This window comes from Heptranchias perlo, chromosome 12, assembly GCF_035084215.1.
Source record: "Heptranchias perlo isolate sHepPer1 chromosome 12, sHepPer1.hap1, whole genome shotgun sequence".
NCBI classification, from domain to species: Eukaryota; Metazoa; Chordata; class Chondrichthyes; order Hexanchiformes; family Hexanchidae; genus Heptranchias; species Heptranchias perlo.
In genome coordinates, this window is record NC_090336.1 from 68,683,013 (window position 1) to 68,698,022 (window position 15,010).

At 49.5% G+C, this 15,010-nt stretch overlaps 3 non-coding genes and 5 pseudogenes across 3 annotated transcripts; 1 reads left to right on the forward strand and 7 right to left on the reverse strand.

Moving 5' to 3' along the window:
• Positions 1 to 655: 655 nt before the first annotated feature.
• Positions 656 to 784, reverse strand: LOC137330445 (U2 spliceosomal RNA; annotated as a pseudogene).
• An 844-nt stretch (positions 785 to 1,628) lies between these two features.
• Positions 1,629 to 1,801, reverse strand: LOC137328727 (U2 spliceosomal RNA; annotated as a pseudogene).
• A 630-nt stretch (positions 1,802 to 2,431) lies between these two features.
• LOC137330831 (U2 spliceosomal RNA) lies at positions 2,432 to 2,622 on the reverse strand. Its single transcript, XR_010965253.1, has one exon. It is a non-coding gene; the product is annotated as a U2 spliceosomal RNA (small nuclear RNA).
• Positions 2,623 to 3,679: 1,057 nt separating this feature from the next.
• Positions 3,680 to 3,845, forward strand: LOC137329719 (U1 spliceosomal RNA). The gene has a single exon (XR_010964968.1). It is a non-coding gene; the product is annotated as a U1 spliceosomal RNA (small nuclear RNA).
• A 912-nt stretch (positions 3,846 to 4,757) lies between these two features.
• Positions 4,758 to 4,885, reverse strand: LOC137330210 (U2 spliceosomal RNA; annotated as a pseudogene).
• An 844-nt stretch (positions 4,886 to 5,729) lies between these two features.
• Positions 5,730 to 5,902, reverse strand: LOC137328728 (U2 spliceosomal RNA; annotated as a pseudogene).
• A 630-nt stretch (positions 5,903 to 6,532) lies between these two features.
• On the reverse strand, positions 6,533 to 6,723 carry LOC137330832 (U2 spliceosomal RNA). The gene has a single exon (XR_010965254.1). It is a non-coding gene; the product is annotated as a U2 spliceosomal RNA (small nuclear RNA).
• Positions 6,724 to 7,283: 560 nt separating this feature from the next.
• On the reverse strand, positions 7,284 to 7,406 carry LOC137330271 (U2 spliceosomal RNA; annotated as a pseudogene).
• Positions 7,407 to 15,010: the final 7,604 nt, after the last annotated feature.

Below are 15,010 nucleotides of genomic sequence, written 5' to 3' on the forward strand. Positions count from 1 at the left end.
GGGACCTGCTTTGTGCTGATTTCCAATGGCCGTCCCTCCCTCCCTCCCCCCAGGCCTTCCTTCTGAACACCTTTGTCGTTTTATCGAGGGCCAGAAGCCTGCCTGTGAAAGGGAAGGATCAGCCGGTCGGCCCCCTGCTGGTCGCTGCTGCTCGTGGAGCAGGCGTGCGTGTCCTCAGCCTCTCGGACAGGTTCCTCAGGCGGTTCCCAGGTGGCCCAGTGGTCGAGGACGCAACCTTTTAAATCGTTGAGACCCGGGTTCCAATCCCGGTCGGGGGGATGATTTTCTGGTGCAGATTAATTGGCACCACTCAAAGAAAGTCTCCCCTCCTGAGCGCAATGCTCCACCCTCACCACCACTGCCTTTTCCTCACCGAGACAAACAGACAGTCCGTCCAGTCCAGGAGCGCAGTTTTCATTTGTACTCAGACCCTGCTTGTTTAAAGTTAAGTTATTTTGCAGTTTGAATTATAATCGCTGCCTGCGTGCGAGCGAGTGAGCGAGCGAACGAGCGGCACTCAGCCCAGGAGAAGAAAAGAATACCACTGAGCTGAGAAAGTAAGTGCAATATATCAGCTTTATTCTCAGTCATAATACGTACACACGGACAGAGACGCTGGGAAAGAGCTGTTTTTCCTTTTGAATATCTCCCCACAGGGAGGTGCACCGTTGCCAGAGACACTGCAATACTGGGTCGATGCGTGGAGTGGACGGAGCCAAGCCCCTATTCCATCTCCCTGTTGCAAAATTCAATTTAATATTCGGTCCCAAAGCCGAGAAGCGATAACCTCCTGAATAGACGTTTGCCATTTGACTGAGTGTGAAAAGACTGAGTGTCAAAGTGGAAATGGCAACTCAAGCCCTCTGCTGGTGACACTGCTGCTACTGTAGGGAGCCATGTGTTCAGCCTTCTGTATATGTTTGCAGGGGATTGAGGGCAACTCCCCTGATGGTCTAGTGGTTAGGACACAACATTTAAAACTCGTTGAGACCCGGGTTCCAATCCCGGTCAGGGGATGATTTTCTGGTGCAGATTAATTGGCACCGTTCAAGAAAATCTCCCATCCTGAGCGCAATGCTCCACCCAAACCAGTGCCTTTTACTCACCTTAACACTCAGTTAGCAGCACAGTTTGATCTCACAGCTTCCAATGTGGCCATTCACAGTGCACTCCCTCCAAACACACACGCACTGTCTGCTCGCATTTTTAAAGTCAGCAACGTGAAGTTATTTCGCCTCTCGCTTGTGGCAGTTTAAACGTTAACATTGTGTCTCTCTCGCGCTCTCTGTTTCGGGAAATGTCTGACTTGGAAACAATTAATTCTGGAACTGCCAGTTTAAAACTGCAGTAATTTTTCACACAACAACTGGAGTTAAATGTTTCAGGTCAGGAGACCAAGTCTGTGGAAGGTGGCACGTCCCAATACACAGGCTTGCAGCTTCCTGAAAAGTGACCTGAGACTGACGTCTTTCCCTCCAAGGTAAAACTGCAAGAGGGAAAAGGAAGAAAGGGAGTGGCACTCATCCATCCCAGGAGTAAACAAAAAAACCACAGTTGCAATATCTCAGCATTCTGAGTAATAATACAGGCTCCAAAAATCCGTTCAGCATTTTGAATATCTCCCCACAGGGAGGTGCACCGTTGCCAGAGACACTGTAATACTGGGTCGATGCGTGGAGTGGACGGAGCCAAGCCCCTCTTCCATCTCCCTGTTGCAAAAATCAATTTAATGTATGGTCCCCAGATCGGGGACGTATCAGATCTTAAACTGATAAGAACAGATATTTTTTTCAAAAAATATACTTTCTTCATAAAATTTGCAGCAGTACATACAATACAGTTGTGATATCACATTCCAAACGTACACAATACAGATTATACAATTTGCAGGTTACATCAAGTACAGTTCAACCAACACATTGGACATAATTACAGTTCATGACACTCTAGGGTGTCTCATTGCATCATACTCAACACAGATTATTGCTTACAGATTCATTTCAGGTCCATTTCAGATTCATTACAGTAACATCCACCCACCCATCCTTTTCCAATAGAGGCGGCCGTGCCTGCAGTTGCACGGAAATCCAACAGGGGGCAACCTCCAGCTTAGCTGTCGAGCGGGAAACGTGGTCAGGCCTCACCCTGAAATATAGGCCAAGTCCCCATGGACAGATACGGGAAGAAAAACACAATGGTGGCTGCTTACCTTGCTGAGCAGGAGTGAAAGTGGCGTCAGCGGCGTTGGCAACATGGCGCACCGGCCGGGCGAGAAACAACGCGTAGCGAGCAACAACCTACGAAGGAAAGGAGAGCATGGTCAAGCAGCTGTAAAAAGTTTTCCTTCTTTTATAACAATATTGACTACAGTAATAACATATGGTCCAAAAAAGAAACAAAATCTGTTTTTTGTTTTTCGAATCTCCCCGAAGGGAGCTGCACCGATCCTGGAAGCACTGCTGTACCAGGTCGATGCGCGGAGTGGACGGAGCAAGCTCTTGTTCCATCTCCCTGTTCCAAAAATCAATTTAATATTTGGTCCCCAGATAGGGGACATATCAGATATTAAACTGATAAGAACAGAAACTACACTGGATCTTAGCCAAAAGGCCGAGAAGCGATAACGCGCTCGATGCGAATTGATCTCCGCTCCTGTTTTCCCTCCCTCTTTGGTCTCTGGCTGGCTGTGTCTAAAGCAGTCTAGAAGCACTGCCGTTCTCTCCCACTCTGGCCACATTTTTGCCACCGTTTCTAATTGCAACAGTGGATCAGTTTAAAGAAGTTGCCGTTTTTTCCTTTCTTGCTAGGATTGCTTGACAGATTGGTAAATTTGCCAGTCGGCCACCGATCAGATGGGAGAAGGTGGTGTCTCAACGGACCTCCGTCAGTCAGTCTCAGTCACTAACTCACTGCCGTGGAAGGAAACCGCTTTAAAGAAAACTAGTGACGTGACGTGACGTGTCTCACAGCGAGTGAGTGAGATTGCAAGGGCCAATTGAGAAAGAGGTGAGGTGCTGACAATCAGCAGCTCGTGTTTAAACGTTCATTCCACAGCAGGCAAGACCAATCAAAAGAAAATACTGCAGATGCTGGCTCGGCTGGCTGGGCTGGCTGGCTGGGCTGGCTGGAAATGGGAAATAAAAACACAAGGCGTGTTAAAGGCTGGTTAAACTGTCGAAAGAAACAAGGCGTTAATGTTTCAGAAGTGCCTATTGAAAGATGTCTCTCAAGCTGCTCCCTGACTGGGCCCTGTCCATTGTCACGTTAATCCCAGGGCGGGGCGGGACTGCTTTGACCAGGAGACCTGTTTTCTGGGACGCAGGTGTGACATTCCAGGGAGTGCACCTGCTTTGTGCTGATTCGAAACTACCACGACAACGGCAACTTGCAGTTCTATATTACCACGACAACGCGCGTGTATATATTGCTACAGCAACAACTGGAGGCGGGACATTTCCCTTGAAGGGCGACATGCAAACAACCATCGCCGGCACCGCATCGCTGCAGTATTTTCTCCCAGAGTGTATCATCGGATATACGGTACGATATTTGAGCGGAATTAATCTCTCAGAGCATCAGCACGTTGCGAGCGAAGGGACGTTTTGATTCTTAAAACCTGCCCTTGCAATCGTAAAAGGTAGCGAATGCTGTCTAGTGGCAGTGTGTGGCGACCCAAGGCATACTTACCTGGCAGGGGAGAATCTGTGATCCCGAAGGCGGATCTCCCAGGACGAGGCTAGCCCATTGCACTTGGGGTGTGCGCTGACGCCTGCGATGTCCCCAAATGCGGGATACTCGACTGCAAAATTTGTGGTAGTGGGGGACTGCGTTCGCGCTCTCCCCTGCATCGAAACGAAAAGTTAGATTGTCGACCCCGCGGTCCACCAATCGGATGGGTGACGGTGTTGTGTGTGTGTGTGTGTACGTATGTCAGTCAGTCTCTCACTCAGAGCTGCTGTGGAAGGAAACCTTTTTAAAAAGAACTTGCATATCGAAAGAAAGATGTGTCTCAAGCTGCCGGGGCCCTGTCCATTGTCACGTTAATGGCTGGACTGCTTTGACCAGGAGACCTGTTTCCTGGGTCGGAGGTGTGAGATTCCAGGGGACCTGCTTTGTGCTGATTTCCAATGGCCGTCCCTCCCTCCCTCCCCCCAGGCCTTCCTTCTGAACACCTTTGTCGTTTTATCGAGGGCCAGAAGCCTGCCTGTGAAAGGGAAGGATCAGCCGGTCGGCCCCCTGCTGGTCGCTGCTGCTCGTGGAGCAGGCGTGCGTGTCCTCAGCCTCTCGGACAGGTTCCTCAGGCGGTTCCCAGGTGGCCCAGTGGTCGAGGACGCAACCTTTTAAATCGTTGAGACCCGGGTTCCAATCCCGGTCGGGGGGATGATTTTCTGGTGCAGATTAATTGGCACCACTCAAAGAAAGTCTCCCCTCCTGAGCGCAATGCTCCACCCTCACCACCACTGCCTTTTCCTCACCGAGACAAACAGACAGTCCGTCCAGTCCAGGAGCGCAGTTTTCATTTGTACTCAGACCCTGCTTGTTTAAAGTTAAGTTATTTTGCAGTTTGAATTATAATCGCTGCCTGCGTGCGAGCGAGCGAGCGAGCGAACGAGCGGCACTCAGCCCAGGAGAAGAAAAGAATACCACTGAGCTGAGAAAGTAAGTGCAATATATCAGCTTTATTCTCAGTCATAATACGTACACACGGACAGAGACGCTGGGAAAGAGCTGTTTTTCCTTTTGAATATCTCCCCACAGGGAGGTGCACCGTTGCCAGAGACACTGCAATACTGGGTCGATGCGTGGAGTGGACGGAGCAAGCCCCTATTCCATCTCCCTGTTGCAAAATTCAATTTAATATTCGGTCCCGAAGCCGAGAAGCGATAACCTCCTGAATAGACGTTTGCCATTTGACTGAGTGTGAAAAGACTGAATGTCAAAGTGGAAATGGCAAGTCAAGCCCTCTGCTGGTGACACTGCTGCTACTGTAGGGAGCCATGTGTTCAGCCTTCTGTATATGTTTGCAGGGGATTGAGGGCAACTGCCCTGGTGGTCTAGTGGTTAGGACGCAACATTTAAAACTCGTTGAGACCCGGGTTCGAATCCCGGTCAGGGGATGATTTTCTGGTGCAGATTAATTGGCACCGTTCAAGAAAATCTCCCATCCTGAGCGCAATGCTCCACCCAAACCAGTGCCTTTTACTCACCTTAACACTCAGTTCGCAGCACAGTTTGATCTCACAGCTTCCAATGTGACCATTCACAGTGCACTCCCTCCAAACACACACGCACTGTCTGCTCGCATTTTTAAAGTCAGCAACGTGAAGTTATTTCGCCTCTCGCTTGTGGCAGTTTAAACGTTAACATTGTGTCTCTCTCGCGCTCTCTGTTTCGGGAAATGTCTGACTTGGAAACAATTAATTCTGGAACTGCCAGTTTAAAACTGCAGTAATTTTTCACACAACAACTGGAGTTAAATGTTTCAGGTCAGGAGACCAAGTCTGTGGAAGGTGGCACGTCCCAATACACAGGCTTGCAGCTTCCTGAAAAGTGACCTGAGACTGACGTCTTTCCCTCCAAGGTAAAACTGCAAGAGGGAAAAGGAAGAAAGGGAGTGGCACTCATCCATCCCAGGAGTAAACAAGAAAACCACAGTTGCAATATCTCAGCATTCTGAGTAATAATACAGGCTCCAAAAATCCGTTCAGCATTTTGAATATCTCCCCACAGGGAGGTGCACCGTTGCCAGAGACACTGTAATACTGGGTCGATGCGTGGAGTGGACGGAGCCAAGCCCCTCTTCCATCTCCCTGTTGCAAAAATCAATTTAATGTATGGTCCCCAGATCGGGGACGTATCAGATCTTAAACTGATAAGAACAGATATTTTTTTCAAAAAATATACTTTCTTCATAAAATTTGCAGCAGTACATACAATACAGTTGTGATATCACATTCCAAACGTACACAATACAGATTATACAATTTGCAGGTTACATCAAGTACAGTTCAACCAACACATTGGACATAATTACAGTTCATGACACTCTAGGGTGTCTCATTGCATCATACTCAACACAGATTATTGCTTACAGATTCATTTCAGGTCCATTTCAGATTCATTACAGTAACATCCACCCATCCATCCTTTTCCAATAGAGGCGGCCGTGCCTGCAGTTGCACGGAAATCCAACAGGGGGCAACCTCCAGCTTAGCTGTCGAGCGGGAAACGTGGTGAGGCCTCACCCTGAAATATAGGCCAAGTCCCCATGGACAGATACGGGAAGAAAAACACAATGGTGGCTGCTTACCTTGCTGAGCAGGAGTGAAAGTGGCGTCAGCGGCGTTGGCAACATGGCGCACCGGCCGGGCGAGAAACAACGCGTAGCGAGCAACAACCTACGAAGGAAAGGAGAGCATGGTCAAGCAGCTGTAAAAAGTTTTCCTTCTTTTATAACAATATTGACTACAGTAATAACATATGGTCCAAAAAAGAAACAAAATCTGTTTTTTGTTTTTCGAATCTCCCCGAAGGGAGCTGCACCGATCCTGGAAGCACTGCTGTACCAGGTCGATGCGCGGAGTGGACGGAGCAAGCTCTTGTTCCATCTCCCTGTTCCAAAAATCAATTTAATATTTGGTCCCCAGATAGGGGACATATCAGATATTAAACTGATAAGAACAGAAACTACACTGGATCTTAGCCAAAAGGCCGAGAAGCGATAACGCGCTCGATGCGAATTGATCTCCGCTCCTGTTTTCCCTCCCTCTTTGGTCTCTGGCTGGCTGTGTCTAAAGCAGTCTAGAAGCACTGCCGTTCTCTCCCACTCTGGCCACATTTTTGCCACCGTTTCTAATTGCAACAGTGGATCAGTTTAAAGAAGTTGCCGTTTTTTCCTTTCTTGCTAGGATTGCTTGACAGATTGGTAAATTTGCCAGTCGGCCACCGATCAGATGGGAGAAGGTGGTGTCTCAACGGACCTCCGTCAGTCAGTCTCAGTCACTAACTCACTGCCGTGGAAGGAAACCGCTTTAAAGAAAACTAGTGACGTGACGTGACGTGTCTCACAGCGAGTGAGTGAGATTGCAAGGGCCAATTGAGAAAGAGGTGAGGTGCTGACAATCAGCAGCTCGTGTTTAAACGTTCATTCCACAGCAGGCAAGACCAATCAAAAGAAAATACTGCAGATGCTGGCTCGGCTGGCTGGGCTGGGCTGGCTGGAAATGGGAAATAAAAACACAAGGCTCCAAAAATCCGTTCAGCATTTTGAATATCTCCCCACAGGGAGGTGCACCGTTGCCAGAGACACTGTAATACTGGGTCGATGCGTGGAGTGGACGGAGCAAGCTCTTGTTCCATCTCCCTGTTCCAAAAATCAATTTAATATTTGGTCCCCAGATAGGGGTGTTAGGGGTTTCTTTTTTTACTGTTTCTCGGGCTTATAATAGGTCAGCCAGTTATGTTTTCCTGAGCTGCCCTGCCCGCAGTGCGGTTGCGAATCGCTTACCCCTTCCTGATTCTGAGCTGAGGATTTATCGAGTGGTAACAAAGACAGACAAACAGACCAGTGGATTGGTACAAGGAAAACCAATGTTTATTAATAAGAAAATTAAAACTACAAGGTAAACAGTATAATACAGAAGATAAAAAAGAAATCGCTATGGATGTAATACAGTCTTACACTTATCGGGTTGAAAGAAACGGACACATCGAGGGAAAATTCTAAAATCACAAGTTTAGCAATATCCCTTAACCCCCAACCTTACACTTATGCTCGGTTGTCTTGTGGCGGCCAGAAAATTAATGCTCACTGGTGAAAACAGATGAAAAGGCCTGGCCCCTGTGCCTGCTGTTGCCGTCGACATGTGGTTGCGAGGTTTACTGAATGGCCTTCCTTCTTAGTTGCTAGCAGACAGACAGGACAGGGCCAAGAGGCGAAGAGAACAGCTCAAGCCAGAAATATACTGGGCAGCTTCAGTTATACCCTCTTGGTAACAGGTTTTTTTCATACCTTATCAGCTTGCTTCATTGTTTGATTTAAGCACGAAACGTAAGACAAAGGACCCCATCTCTGGCCCATTTACATTATGGCCGTTTCCTGTATCGATCTGTATGCTAACTGCTTTACCATTGTTCCGAATGTACCTTGATGGTTCACCTTTTGTCCTGCGATCACTTCCTGCTCGAATTTTGATGTGTTGGCCGGCCATGTTGATAGCTTGCCTCAGGGCTAGAATGCAGCTGCATTGTTTAAAGAAACCTGTCTGAGACACGAAACCTGCCAAGTTGTTGAGAATGCAATTTCAAATCTGCCGGTCCTCGGCCATGTGTCTGACTGCAGCCATTTTGAGAGACCTTGGATTTTTTAAAACAGTCACACCAGGGTTTCTTTAATAACTCCAATAAATCTTCGGGGTGGGGGGAACATGTGAAATTTTGCGAATCCCTTCACTCCCCCCTGTGGATACTTAAACTTGCTTGAAGTGTCCATGCAAGGTGAGCAAAGTTTTCTGACCGTCGCAAACAACCTTCCCCTTTATTTACCTATCCCTAATCCCTTGACACATACATTCCCTTACTTGGAGAGAACCCCAGTGTATGGCAGGCATTCGGATAGAAAACAAGGTTGAATTACAACAATCCCAGCACGGAGGGGTCCAAATACCCCTGCACCACTTGGGATGAAACAGTATTTCGCAAACTATACAACACAACAATGAACAATCTTTATTCAAAATAACATCAAAACGTAAACTTACTTTATTGAAAACAACACGGAAGGGACCATCTTTATTAAAATAATGAAACAGGCTGCCATCACTCGCAAGGGATGCGTCCCCGAACTCACACGGGTGTTTCGTCTACCCGAGCATACTGGTCCTTCCATACCCTTTGTGTTGTAACTACTACCTCGAGACCCCTATTCCTACACTGGACGCAAACCAGGTAGAGGACGATCCCGAGCTGACAGATTACTAGCACGTGTGATGCCAGACGAATCCAGGAGGGGACCTCTATATTCTCAAAGATGTCCCACCAGGGTGGGGTCGTAATACTCAGAATATCGGCCCCTATCTGGACAGTCTTCTGTTCCAGCGTGTAAAAGTGTTTTTGGGACACCCCTACTGCTTTTAATAATTTAACGAGGTGTTCTGGGAGAGGGGGATCTGATAGCCAAAGTGGGCTACATACTTTTGGAGGTTGGTGAAATTCTCTTTCACAGTGAGGTGAACAGTGGATGGTTCAGGGATGGGGACAATTCGTATCTGTGCCACTTGAACTTCTGCCTCGGGTTTAAAGCAGAAACTGCTGTCACTCACCGCACACCAGCTGTGCTGACCATGCTGGTAGTGAGACGCTGCTGTGGTGATACAATATGTCCCACCTCCTATATACGCCACCTGTGGGGGAACATGGCCTTGTGCCATGGCTTCCATGGTGCAGTTTATAGGCTTTGCGTCAGCAGCTCTGAACCCGCACTGCGGTTTTGAATAGGCGTTCAAGTGCTGGGGACACAGGATTGTGTGTGATCCCCGGCTCTGGCACCCCGAGAGGTCAGTACCCGTCATAGCGTGCTCCCACTTTATGACGTAGGGCAGGACCACTGTGAAACGAACGTGTGCACCCCCCTGAATGACACCAATGTTCTCCACCCTGTCTTTAATTGCGTTTTTAAACCATTAATCTGGGTCTGCAGCTCGATGTCATCTAAGCTGTTGATGACAGAAGACCCCGTGTTAAAACCAGTTAAGACATCGTTAAAAAAAACACCCCTTCTTTGTCTCCCAATCCTGTCCAAAAGCTCGTGGGTGTTTAGTCTGGTTCTGTCACCATCTGAAAAATCAAACTCATAAAATTTAACATCTGGCCGGGCCCCATACAGGCTGCCTGGCTCGGGTGAAGTGTGAGCGGGTCCCTCGACCTCGGCTCACGTAGACAATACTGGAACGGTTCCATCTTAAAATTACATTACGGTTCCACACCTTATAATAAACCTATACATCTTAACTTAAAACTACAAACTTAACCGCTAAAGTTATATACATCCGCCGCCCGTCTCCGAGCAGCCAGCTCAAATTCTGTCAGGACTGCTGCAGGCTGCTCCCTGCGGCGTAGCTGTACTGAGCTTTACTTCCGGTCCCTCACAGCCCGCGACTGCTGGCTGAGGACCTTTGTCTTTCGACTTAACTTTAACGTGGGAGGTAGCCCTTTTAAACTGGGGAGCCGGCGACCATGCCTTCCTAGGCTGGGGTGTCCGAGGGGACCTCCTAGGAAGTGCTGTTGGTGGGGCTACCCTGGCGAGCGGAACCTTGCTGTGGGTCGCAGTCCTCGCTGGCTGGGGGCTTTTCCCCTGTGGCTCCTCCCTTCCCAAGTCTGAGCTGGGGACAGGCAACCCTTCGCTGTTTGCTGCCGGTGGCTGAGAGTCTTCCTCTCCAGGTTCAAAACCTGGGTCGGGGGCGGGGCTACCTGCCTCGAGCTCCTCCTCCTCTCCACCTGAGTCCCAGAAGAGAGGGGGAGTGGTTTGGACAGGGGTCTGGGTGACTCCTCCCCTGACTGCCCCTGCAGGTGCTGCCTGTGAGCTGTGACCTGCTGGGAGCTGGGGATTTCCAACCTCAGGTTGGATCCCAGCTGCCTGCTTTTTCACCTCCACAGTACTGGGGACCGATAGCTCTTGGACTGCTTCCCTCCGAGCCTTGTCTATGGCTCTTTCCCCTGCGCGGACGGTCAGGCCCAGGAATTTCACCTCCTGCTGACCGATCTGCACTTTCTTCTCTAGTCATAGCGGGGCATCGTCAGGGGAGGCTGAGGGAGCTACCACACCGGTAGTGGCTGCTATTCTTCCCTGGCTGGCCATAAAAGATCGCATGGCCTCAAAAAATGACTCCATGGCAGCGGGGGCAATTCCTGTCTCTGCCTCCCCCATCGCTGCCTTTTGGGCTAGGGCGGTGGGATTCTTTCCCTTAGTATCCTTCCAGGGGTTTTTACAATCTTTGCGCAAGTGGCCATCCTTCCCGCACCCATTGCAGTTTAACTTAGCCTGGGCGGGACGATTCCCTTCCTGGTGCCATTCCCTTTTATGCTGGGCCCCTGATTTAACCTCGTGGACTTTCCCCTTGGGTTGGGGCGTCTCGATACCCCTGATATTTTTAAATGCTATCGTGAGCTGGCGGATCACCGTTTCCTCGGTGGTCTGGGGGCTATGGGGGTCAAACCAGGCCGCAGCTCGTGTTCGAATTTGGGGCAGGCAGTTTGTCATGAGACAGCGGAGCCAGTGGGCTAATTGATCTCTGTTCAGGAGTGTCCGCCTTGGCATTCCCGGGCATGCGCTCCGGTAGACTGGCCACAGCCTGTCTGCGAAAGCCTGTGGGGACTCCACAGGGAGCTGTACCGTTTTTCCCACCCGGGCGAACGGACTCCCATCATTTAGTCCCATGGCCTCCAATATCTCATCCATTAACTCCTCGTAATCTTTCTGCCCCCTTTTGCACTCATCTGATAAGGTTTGGAGGAGGTCACCCCCCAGAGAAAACAGCAGCATTTTTGCTTGTTCTGCTTCATCGCAGTCATTAACGCACACTACCTGCTCTATCTCACGGAAGTGTAGAGAGGGGTCTCCCCTCACTGTAAGCTTAGGGATATGGCTAACCATGGCCCTGAGCTGTGGGGTGCCATGCGGCACTACAAACTGGTTCTGGATGGCCCCTAGGTCCTCGCCATCGGCGGGCGGGCCGTACCTCCGTTGTCGGAGGGGGTACACTGGTCCCGGTCCTGGTCTATCTACCAGGAATTGCTGGGTCTCCCCTAATGCTTCATCCTCCACCCCCCCTTGCTGCCAGACCTCCTGAAAACTCGGGGCTATGGGTGGTGGCCGTGAAGCCTCTGGTTCCCCAACCAGTGTCGTTCTGGAAGCTGCCTGTGGGACTTCCCTGCTTGGGTTGCCGGTAAAATCCGACTGGCCCGCCTTCGGGCTAAGGAGGCATACCATGCCCTTCGCCCTCGCTAAGGCCATGCCCAAACGTTCTATTTCTTGCCTGCAGGGGCGATGATCTGCGTCTTCAAACCCCTGGGCGCAGGCCAGCTTATATGCTGCCTTTACCTCGCCTACTTTCTCCTCCTGCTCTTTTAATTCTTGCGTGAGGCTGTGGATCTTATCCATTAACCGAACCTCACTGCCTCTCGCCTCTCTGACCTGGTATTCCAGGTGTTCCATTCGACCTCTAGTGCTACTTTTGAGCTCAGCGATCTGGTATTCCAGGCGCTCTACCTTTGCCTGGTGGTCCCTTGCCATCTGCGCCCTTTCTTGGCTAATTGCCTGGAGCGCTGCTACCCCTTTCTCTTCCGCTGCTGTATTTTCCTGCAGCTCTAGGGTCAACTGTTTAATCTTGGCTGCTTGTACTGCTACAGCACGGTCTAGTACAAAGACCTGCTTTTTAAAACACAAGAGCCAGACCGCCTTCTCAATACTTTTCTTATACTGTTTACTTGCTGTCCACTGGATGGCTGCATCTATGGGACGCTCGGCCTTTAGCATATCGCCCACCCACTTTTTCGCGATATTTACCTTGCCGCACACATAGGCAGACAACCTTATCTCCATTGCGGATTCCTCCTCCGCACCACTGTCTGTCTTGTTACACACTTTCGCCTCAGCTCCTGCCTGACTCGCCATTTCTGTAAGGGGTTTCTTTTTTTACTGTTTCTCGGGCTTATAATAGGTCAGCCAGTTATGTTTTCCTGAGCTGCCCTGCCCGCAGTGCGGTTGCGAATCGCTTACCCCTTCCTGATTCTGAGCTGAGGATTTATCGAGTGGTAACAAAGACAAACAAACAGACCAGTGGATTGGTACAAGGAAAACCAATGTTTATTAATAAGAAAACTAAAACTACAAGGTAAACAGTATAATACAGAAGATAAAGAAATCGCTATGGATGTAATACAGTCTTACACTTATCGGGTTGAAAGAAACGGACACATCGAGGGAAAATTCTAAAATCACAAGTTTAGCAATATCCCTTAACCCCCAACCTTACACTTATGCTAGGTTGTCTTGTGGCGGCCAGAAAATTAATGCTCACTGGTGAAAACAGATGAAAAGGCCTGGCCCCTGTGCCTGCTGCTGCCGTCGACATGTGGTTGCGAGGTTTACTGGATGGCTTCCTTCTTAGTTGCTAGCAGACAGACAGGACAGGGCAAGAGGCGAAGAGAACAGCTACCAGCCAGAAATATACTGGGCAGCTTCAGTTATACCCTCTTGGTAACAGGTTTTTTTCATACCTTATCAGCTTGCTTCATTGTTTGATTTAAGCACGAAACGTAAGATAAAGGACCCCATCTCTGGCCCATTTACATTATGGCCGTTTCCTGTATCGATCTGTATGCTAACTGCTTTACCATTGTTCCGAATGTACCTTGATGGTTCACCTTTTGTCCTGCGATCACTTCCTGCTCGAATTTTGATGTGTTGGCCGGCCATGTTGATAGCTTGCCTCAGGGCTAGAATGCAGCTGCATTGTTTAAAGAAACCTGTCTGAGACACGAAACCTGCCAAGTTGTTGAGAATGCAATTTCAAATCTGCCGGTCCTCGGCCATGTGTCTGACTGCAGCCATTTTGAGAGACCTTGGATTTTTTAAAACAGTCACACCAGGGTTTCTTAAATAACTCCAATAAATCTTCGGGGTGGGGGGAACATGTGAAATTTTGCGAATCCCTTCACTGGACATATCAGATATTAAACTGATAAGAACAGAAACTTTTTTTTTCAAAAAACATACTTTATTCATAAAATTTGCAGCAGTACATACAATACAGTTGTCATATCACTTTCCAAACGTACACAATACAGATTATACAATTTGCAGGTTACGTGAAGTACAGCTCAATGAACACATTGGACATAATTACAGTTCATGACACTCCAGGGTGTCTCATTGCATCATACTCAACACGGATTATTGCTTACAGATTCATTTCTGGTCCATTTCAGATTCATTACAGGTACATTACAGCAATTTGAATTTTACATTCTGCCCGAGGGGATTTTTCCCTGATTGCAGCCCCTCGGTTTACAATGGCGGGAAGGCTCTAAACGGTTGCCTTTCCCTACAGGGCCTTTGCGGCGGCCGCACCCATCCTCAGTGCGTCCCTCAGCACGTAGTCCTGGACCTTGGAATGTGCCAGTCTGCAACACTCGGTCGAGGACAGCTCCTTGTGCTGAAAGACCAGCAAGTTTCGGGCAGACCAAAGGGCGTCTTTCACCGAGTTGATGGTCTTCCAGCAGCAGCCGATGTCCGTCTCAGTGTGCGTCCCCGGGAACAGCCCGTAGAGCACAGAAACCTGTGTTACGGAACTGCTCGGGACGAACCTGGACAGATACCACTGCATCTCTCTCCAGACCTTCTTTGCAAAGGCACATTCCATAAGGAGATGGGTGACGGTCTCGTCTCCACCGCAGCCTCCTCTGGGACAGCGCGCGGTGGCGCTGAGAGCCCGGGAGTGCATGAAGGATCTGACGGGAAGGGCCCTTCTCACCACCAGCCAAGCAAGGTCTTGGTGCTTGTTTGAGAGCTCTGGCGATGAGGCGTTCTGCCAAATGACATTGACAGTCTGCTCGGGGAACCAACCGACAGGATCCACCATCTCCTTTTCCCGCAGGGTCTCGAGGACGTTACGTGCGGACCACTTGCTGATCGCCTTGTGGTCAAAGGTGTTTTCCTGCACAAACCTTTCCACGCAGGACAGGTGGGGCGGAACGGTCCAACTGGACGGAGCGTTCCGTGGCAGCGTGGCCAGGCCCATCCTTCTCAACACCGGGGACAGGTAGAACCTCAGCACGTAGTGACACTTTGTGTTTGCGTACTGAGGGTCTATGCACAGCTTGATGCAGCCGCACACAAAGGTGGCCATCAGGATGAGGGCCACGTTGGGCACGCCTTTCCCCCCTTTCTCTGGAGATTTGTACATCGTGACCCTGCGGACACGGTCCATTTTTGATCTCCAGACAAAGTGGA